At 43.1% G+C, this 9,246-nt stretch overlaps 1 non-coding gene across 1 annotated transcript; it reads right to left on the bottom strand.

The window, feature by feature from the left end:
• Positions 1–666: 666 nt before the first annotated feature.
• On the bottom strand, positions 667–749 carry trnas-uga (transfer RNA serine (anticodon UGA)). Its single transcript has one exon. It is a non-coding gene; the product is annotated as a tRNA-Ser (tRNA).
• Between the last annotated feature and the right edge of the window lie 8,497 nt (positions 750–9,246).

The following is a 9,246-nucleotide window of genomic DNA, read 5'->3' as shown; positions in this document are numbered from 1 at the left end:
TCCTGCAGCCACTTTATATTCATACATATTGTCCCTTCCTATCACCTTGTCGTTTACACTTACCCCAGTGCTACTCTGCTCTGTTGCCTCCTGCCTTTTGCATTTTTTCTTGGGGTGCTGTGATCTGAGCTCTCACCCACTCGAACTAGCTCAGAGCCCTCTCCTGGGTTCCGAATACTCCTTGCATTGCGGCACCGAGATGTCATGCTTGCCTTTCAATTACACTTTGACCCATTAGAATTTTGCTGTACATTATTCTGCTGCAAACTGCAGGGGCCACGTCGCTTAATTGATAAGGCATCTACTTTGATGCAAACACTGATGTTATCAGAAAATTGCAACGTCAAACGCTGCCGTGGTCATTTTGGCAAAACTTGTTCATCTTTATAAAACCAAACCTCGTTCGCACTCATTAACTAAAGGTGAGTTCCTCCCAAACAATGCACTGACCTTTATTAAAAGGCATTGTTTCATGCTGTGTATATTGCTCACTGATTCTTGCAGATAGTGTCCAACAAACCAACAATTAATACCGATAAATTATTAATGTTTCCAGTTCGAACAACAGCTTCGCATCAATCAGTGTAATAAAGGGCAGTGGAGGGAATTGTGATCAGATTCCAATGAGATCCCCATGAGTCGATAAAAAAAGAGCACCTGTCGAATCGCTGCGAGCAGGGCTCGAACCTGCGCAGGGAAACCCCGATTGGATTTCAAGTCCAACGCCTTAACCACTCGGCCATCGCAGCTACACAGTCGAACTGCTTTAATAGTCGTATCGTCGGTGCAAGTTATCAGAGAGACCGCCTGCATGCTTGCCCGATTGGATCTCCCAGACGATGTGAAAATTAAATCATAGAATCACAGAATCTCACAGCAAAGAAGGAAAATTTTCTGTCACAACTAAAATAATTTACATTTCGGTAAAAACTGAACAGTCTGGGGAGATTCTTTCTCGAAAAACAAGTGAGATATATTTTTAAAATTATGAAGGTATATGATCGAGTTGATGTGGAGAAAATGTTTGCTATTGTGCAGGAGTTCAGAACGGGAGGTCACCGACAAATTCAGTAGACAATTCAACAGCAACTTATTTACCAAAGAGTGGTTAGATGTGGATGATGCTACACGAGCAGTAGTTGAGGCGAATGGCACAGATTCATTTTAAAGGGAATTACCAGAGCACATGACTGAGAAATCAATAGAACAATATGCTGATAGGATCAAGTGAAGTAGGGTAGCGTGCAGCATTAACTCTAGCAACACCAGTTAGGTACAATTGTCTCTTTCTGTGATGCAATCTCTATATAACGTTATGTCACACTCATTTTAAACAACAGCAACAACTTATATATAATTAGCAGCTTGAAATTAGCGAAACGTCCAAGGCGCTTCACAAGAGAATTATGCGATACAAATTTGACACCGAGCCACTAAATACAAATTAGCGCAGGTGACTAAAAGATTGGTCAACCAGGTATGCTTGATAATGAGGAAGAAAGCTGTACATTGCAGGTAGATATCAAAGAACTGGTCATGGGTTTTATGGAATTCAACCCGGATAAGTATTTGATTGTGCATTTGGTGAGTGCTTATAGGGAAAGGGAATAAACATTAAATGTTAGGCCACTGATGAGTGTAGAGGTGCAAATGATCTTGGAGTGCCTGTCCACAGAATCCTTGACGGTAGCAGGGCAGGTAGATAAGATGCTTGTGAATGATAGACAGAAAGGAAAAGGAGGCGGGGTGGCGTTGCTGGTTAAAGAGGAAATGAATGCAATGATGAGGAGGGACATTAGCTTGGATGATTTGGAAGCGGTATGGGGGGAGCTGCAGAATAGCAAATGGCAGAAAGAGCTACTGGTAATTGTGTACAGACCTCCAAACAGTAGTAGTGAGGTTGGGGACAGCATCCAACAAGAAATAAGGGATGTGTGCAATAAAGGCACAGCAGTTACCATGGGCGACTGTAATCTATATATTGATTTGGCTGACGAAAATGGTAGCAATGCGGTGGAGGACGATTTCCTGGAGTATATTAGGGATGGTTTTAAACACCAATATGTCGAGGAACCACCTAGAGAGCTGGCCATCGTGGACGAGGTGATGTGTAATGAGAAGGGACTAATTGGCAAGCTTGTTGTGCGAGGCCCCTTGGGGAAGTGTGACCATAACATGGTAGAATTCTTTATAGGATGGAGAGTGACACAGTTAATTCAGAAACTAGGGACCTAAACTTTAGGAAAGGTAATTTCGATGGTATGAGGCGTGAATTGGCTAGAATAGACTGGCAAATGATACTTAAAGGGTTGACGGTGGATAGGCAATGGAAAACATTTAAAGACCACATGAATGAACTTCAACAATTGTACATCCCTGTCAGGAGTAAAAATACAACGGGGAAGATGGTTCAACCGTGGCTAACAAGGGAAATTAAGGATAGTGTTAAATCCAAGGAAGAGTTATATAAATTGGCCAGAAAAATCAGGAGACCTGAGGACTGGGAGAAATGTAGAATTCAGCCAAGGAGGACTAAGGGTTTCGTTAAGAGGGGAAAAAAAGAATACGAGACGAAGTGTGCCAGAAGCATAAAAAATGACATCCAAAGCTTTTATATATATGGGAAGAGAAAACGATTAGTGAAGACAAACGTAGGTCCCTTGCAGTCGGATTTCAGGTGAATTTATAATGGGGAACAAAGAAAAGGCAGACTAATTGAACAAATACTTTGGTTCTGCCTTCACGACGGAAGACACAAATAAACTTCTGGATGTACTAGGGGACCGAGGGTCCAGTGCGAAGGAGGAACTGAAGGATATGCTGATTAGATGGGAAATTGTGTTGGGGAAATTGATGGGATTGAAGGCCGATAAATCCCCTGGGCCTGATTGTCTGCATCCCAGAGTACTTAAGGAAGTGTCCCGAGAAATAGTGGATGCATTCGTGATCATTTTCCAACAGTCTATCGACTCTGGATCAGTTCCCATGGACTGGAGGGTTGGTAATGTAACACCACTTTTTAAAAAAGGAGGGAGAGAGAAAAATGGATAATTATAGATCGGTTAGCCTGACATCAGTCGTGGGGAATCAATTATTAAAGATGAAATCGCAGCACATTTGGAAAGCAGTGACAGGGTCGGTACAAGTCAGCATGGATTTATGAAGGGAAAATCAAGCTTGACGAATCTTCAAGAATTTTCTGAACATGTAACTTGCAGAGTGGACAAGGGAGAACCACTGGATGTGGTGTATTTGGACTTTCAAAAGGCTTTAGATAAGGTCCCACACAAAACATTTGTGTGCAAAATCAAAGCACATGGTATTGGGGGTAATGTACTTACGTGGATAGAAACAAAGAAACAAAGAAAATCGGTGCAGGAGTAGGCCAGTAAGCCATTCGAGCCTGCACAGGCATTCAATCTGATCACGGATGACCATTCCTTCAGTACCGCTGTCCTGCTATCTCTCCATACCCCTTGATCCACTTAACCGTAAGGGCCATATCTAACTCCCTCTTGAATATATCCAATAAACTGGCATCAACAACTCTCTGCGGCAGGGAATTCCACAGGTCAACAACTCTCTGAGTGAAGATGTTTCTACTCATCTCAGTCGTAAATGGCCTGACCCTTATCCTAAGACTATCTCACCTGGTTCTGGACTTCCCCAATATCGAGAACATTCTTCCCGCATCTAACCTGTCCAGTTCCGTCAAAATCTTATATTTTTCTATGAGATCCCCTCTCATCCTTCTAAACTCCAGTGAATAAAGGCCTAGTTGATCCAGTCTCTCCTCATATGACAGCCCAGCTATCCCTGGAATCAGTCTGGTGAACCTTCGCTGCACTCCCTCAATAGCAAGAACGTCCTTCCTCAGACTAGGAGACCGAAACTGAACACAATATTCCAGGTGAGGCCTCATTAAGCACTGTACAACTGCAGTAAGACCTCCCTGCTCCGATATTCAAATCCCCGAGCTACGAAGGCCAACATACCATTTGCCTTCTTTACCGCCTGCTGTACCTGCGTGCCCACTTTCAGTGACTGATGAACCATGACACCCAGGTCTCGCTGCACCTCCCCTTTTTGTAGTCTGCCACCATTCAGATAATATTCTGCCTTCGTGTTTTTGCCCCCAAAATGGATAACCTCACATTTATCCAGATTATACTGCATCTGCCATGTATTTGCCCACTCACCTAATCTGTCCACATCACCCTGCAGCCTCTTAGCGTCTTCCTAACAGCTCACACCGCCACCCAGTTTAGCGTCATCCACAAACTTGGAGATATTACACTCTATCCCTTATTCCAAATCGTTAATGTATATTGTAAAGAGCTGGTGTCCCAGCACTGAGCCCTGAGGCACTCTACTAGTCACTGCCTGCCATTCTGAAAAGGACCCGTTTATGCCGACTCTCTGCTTCCTATCTGCCAACCAGATCTCTATCCACGTCAGTACATTATCACCAATACCATGCGCTTTGATTTTGTATACCAATCTCTTGTGCTGGGCCTGGTTAAAAGCCTTTTGAAAGCCCAAATACACCACATCCATTGATTTTCCTTGTGCACTCTACTAGTTACATCCTCAAAAAATTCCAGAAGATTCGTCAAGCACGATTTCCCTTTCATAAATCTATGCTAATCCTGTCACTGCTTTCCAAATGGGCTCCTTAATGATTGATTCCAAGATTTTCCGCTTTATGGATGTCAGGCTAAGCGGTCTATAATTAGCCGCTTTGTATTTCCCTCCATTTTTAAAAAGTGGCGTTACATTAGCTACCCTCCAGTCCATAGGAACTGATCCAGAGTCGATAGATTGTTGGAAAATGATCACCAATGCATCCACTATTTCTCGGGCCACTTCCTTAAGTCCTCTGACATACAGTCTATTAGGACTCGGGGATTTATCGGCCTTTAATCCCATCAACTTCCCGAACACAATTTCCCACCTAATAAGGATATCTTTCAGTTCCTCATTCTCACTAGACCCACTGTTCCCTAGTACATTCGGCAGGTGATCTGTATCTTCCTTTGTGAAGACAGAACCGAAGTGTTGAGAACTGGTTGTCCGACAGGAAGCAGAGAGTCGGGATAAACGGGTCCTTTTCAGAATGGCCGGCAGTTACTCGTGGAGTGCCTCAGGGCTCAGTGCTGGGACCCCCGCTCTTCACAGAATACATGAATGATTCAGATGAAGGAATTGAGTGCAATATCTCCAGGTTTGGAGATGGAACTAAATTAGCTGGCGGTGTGATCCGTGAGGAGGACGCTAAGAGGCTGCAGGTAGACTTGGACAGGTTAGGTGAGTGGGCAAATACATGGCAGATGCAGTATAATGTTGATAAATGTGCGGTTATCCACTTTGGTGGCAAAACAATGAAGGCGGAATATTATCAGCATGGCGGCAGATTAGGAAAAGGTGAGGTGTAACGAGACCTGGGTGTCATGGTTCATCAGTCAGTGAAAGTTGGCATGCAGGTACAGCAGGCTGTGAAGAAGGAAAATGGTATGTTGGCCTTCATAGCTAGGGGATTTGAGTATAGGAGCAGGGTCGTCTTACTGCAGTTGTAATGGGCATTGGTGAGACCTCACCTGGAATATTGTTTTCAGTTTTGGTCTCCTAATCTGAGGAAGGAAGTTTTTGCTATTGAGGGAGTGCAGCGACGTTTCACCAGACTGATTCCAGGGATGGCTAGACTGACATATGAAAAGAGACTGGATCAACTGGGCATTTGTAGTCTGGAATTTAGAAGGATGAGAGGGGATCTCGTAGAAATATGTAAGATTCCGACGGGACTGGACAGGTTAGATGCGGGAAGAATGTTCAAAATGTTGGGAAAGTTCAGAACCAGGGGACACAGTCTTAGGATAAGGAGTATGCAATTTAGAACGAAGATGCGTGGAAACTTCTTCACTCACAGAGTTGTTAACCTGTGGAATTCCCTTCCGCAAACAGTTGTTGATGCCAGTTCATTGGATATATTCAACATGGAGTTATTGTGGCCCTCATGGCTAAAAGGGTCAAGATGTAGGGAGGAAACAGGAAAGCGGTACTGAGGGAATGATCAGCCATGATCTTATTGAGTGGTGGTGCAGGCTCGAAGTGTCGAATGGCGTAGTGCTCAATCTATTTTCGATGTTTCTATGTTGAGAAGCAACACGGAATACTTGCCTTCATTCGATGAGCCATAGAATAAAAGATCGGGGAAGTTATGCTTCAAATGTGTAAAACTCTCGTTGGCCACAGCTAGATTATTGCATGCTTCTCTGGTCACCGCATTACAGGAATGATCAGACTGCACTCGTGAGCATACAGGGTAGATTTAGACGGATGGTGAATTTAGCTCTGAGTAAGTATTGCATCGGCTGGGTTTCTTTTATTTGGAACAGAGGAGGCTCAGGAGGTCCATATTGAAGTGAATAAAATTATGAGTGTCCTAGATCGAGTGCATAGAAAGCATCTATTTCCCTTCGCAGAGGCGCCATAGATTTAAAGTAATTGGTAGGAGGTTTTCCGGAATTTTAGGTACACTGTTTTCACCCAGGGGTGGTGAGAGTCTGGAACTCACTCCTGATAGTGATTTAGAGGCAGTAGTCCTCAGCACTTTTAAAAGTGCTTGAATGTGCACTTCAATTCCAGTAACCTAAAAGGCTATGGACCAAGAGCTGGAAAGTGGCAATAGTCTGGATAGGTCGGATTTTAGACGGGAGTTAGGTCATGATCTGGTGTTTCTTCGGCAGCTCAGTGCATTTTGCAGCAAATCAATACTTCAGGGAAGGAAAACTGCGTACCCTGCAATTCCTGCTAAAAGAGTGGCTCCAATCCTACCCACTTTTCCATTGAGTTCTCTTAGAACCTGAGTCTATTACACAGGAACAAGAGCAAGCCATCCAACCTGTTACAGAAGGACAGCAGAATTCCATTAGCCCCTCGAGCCAGTTGCAAAGGACAAGAGGAAGTAATTCAGATCCTTGGGCATTTTATACAAGAATAGTAGAACGCCTTCGGCCGCTCGTACCTGCTGCATAGATGACGAGGAGGCGCACTTTCCTGTTACACAGAATTAGCTGGAGGCCATTCAGCCGCATTGCCATATTGCACAGGGAAAGGAGAAGGCCATTAACGACTCAAATCTGAGCCTTAGGAGAGGCAGAAACCGATCAGTTGCTTGAGCTTGCTCGACAAGAAGAGTATAAGTCCATTTAGATCCTAGAACATAGAAACATAGAAAACGGGAGCAGGAGTAGTCCATTCGGCCCTTCGAGTCTACATCGCCATTTAATATGATCACTCCTAATCCTCTATCTCAACACCATATTCAGGCGTTTCCCCCATATCACTTGATGTATTTTGTGTCTAGAAATCTATCTCCCTCTTAAATATATTCAGTAACTCGGCATTCACAGCCTTCTGTGGATGGGAATTCCATAGCTGCACCACTTTCTGAATGAAAAATAAATCTCACCTTCTCTTCCAAAATTTCCTACCACGTATCCTGCGACTGTGACCCCTTGTTATAACCTTCCCAATCAGGTGAATCATCTTCCCCGCATCCAGTCAATTCAACCCGTTCAGAATGGTATACGTTTCAATGAGATCCTCTCTCATTCTTCTAAACTCTACAGAATACAGGCCGAGTCGTCCCAATCTCTGCTCATACAACAGTCCTGCCATCCCAAAAATCGATCTGGTGAACCTTCGCTGCTCTCCCTCTATGGCAAGTAAATCCTTTCTTGGGTAACGAAAGCAAAACTGCACACAATACTCCAGGTGCGGTCTCACCAGGGCCCTGTTGAAATGTAGTAACACATCTTTACTCATTTACTTACATCTTCTTGGAATGAAGGCCAACATACCATCTGCCTTCCTCACTGCTTGCTGCACCTGTATGTATGCTTTCAATAGACTATTTTACGGATACCAGGTCCCTCTGCCTATCGATCCTGTTTCCTGTCCATTAACCATTTTTCAATCCATGCTAGTAAATTACCCCCAATCATATATGTTTTAATTTTGCACACTACATCTTGCGTGGAACTTTATCAGAGGCCTTCTAAAAATCAAAATACACTATATCCACTGGTTCAACCTTAACTTTTCTATCAGTTACATATTCAAAAACTCGAGTAGATTTGTCAAACATGATTTACTTTTCATGAATTCATGCTGACTTTGTCTAACCCCTTTGGTATTATATTAACGTTCCGTTATAATATCCTTTACTATAGATTCTCGCATTTTCCCGACAACTGGTGTTCGGCTAACCGGTCTGTAGTTCCTTGTTTTCTCTCTCCCTCATTTTTAAACAGTGGGGTTACATTTGCCACCGTGCAAACTGCAGGAACTGTTCCATAATCTATAGATGTTTGGAGGTTGTCAACCAATGCATGCACTATTTCCATTGCAACCTCTTTTAGTACTCTGGGATGCAGATCATCAGGCCCTGGGGATTTATCGGACTTCATTCCCATTAGTTTCCTCAGCACTATTTTCTTACAAATAATCATGTCCGTTAATTCCTCTTGCTTACCAGACCTTTGGTTCTCAAGCATTTTTGGGATGTTATTTATGTCCTCCGTGAAGACAGAACCGAAGTATTTTTTTCATTGTCCTGCCATTTCCTTGTTCCACATTATAAATTCCCCCGTTTCTGTCTGTAAAGGGCCTACATTTGTCTTCACTAATCTTTTCCTTTTTAGGAACTTGTAGAATCTACTGCAGCCGTTTTTATGTTCATGCAAGTTCACTCTTATACTCTATTTCTCGCCTCTCAATCAATCTCTTGGCACATTTTTGCTGAATTCTAAATTGTTCCCCATCTTCAGGCTTGTACTTTTTCTGGCAACTTTGTATAACTCTTCTTTGAATCTAATACTATCCTTAATTTATTTTGTTAACCATGGTTGGGCCAGCATCCTTTTATTTTACACCAGAAAGGAAAGTATAACCGCCGCAATTGATACATTCGATTCTGAAATGTTAGTCCTTGCACATCCACCAACATGACGTTTGTTGACTCTTCCCAATCTATCATACCCCATGCAATTCATTCCCCATTCATTCGTAGCTTTCTTTGCTTAGATTTAGGACCATAGATTCGGATTGGGCTACTTCACTTTCCATCCTAATAACGAGTTTAATCGAGTTATTGCCACTCTTCGCTAAAGGACCCCAGACAACTTGACTTTTAATTAACCCCTTCTCATTAAACAAGACCCAATCTAGGATATTCTGTTCCCT

This window comes from Pristiophorus japonicus, unplaced genomic scaffold (assembly GCF_044704955.1).
Source record: "Pristiophorus japonicus isolate sPriJap1 unplaced genomic scaffold, sPriJap1.hap1 HAP1_SCAFFOLD_115, whole genome shotgun sequence".
Taxonomy (NCBI): domain Eukaryota; kingdom Metazoa; phylum Chordata; class Chondrichthyes; family Pristiophoridae; genus Pristiophorus; species Pristiophorus japonicus.
The sequence above is the reverse complement of the archived record's forward strand: the minus strand, read 5'-3'. Positions and strand labels throughout refer to the sequence as shown.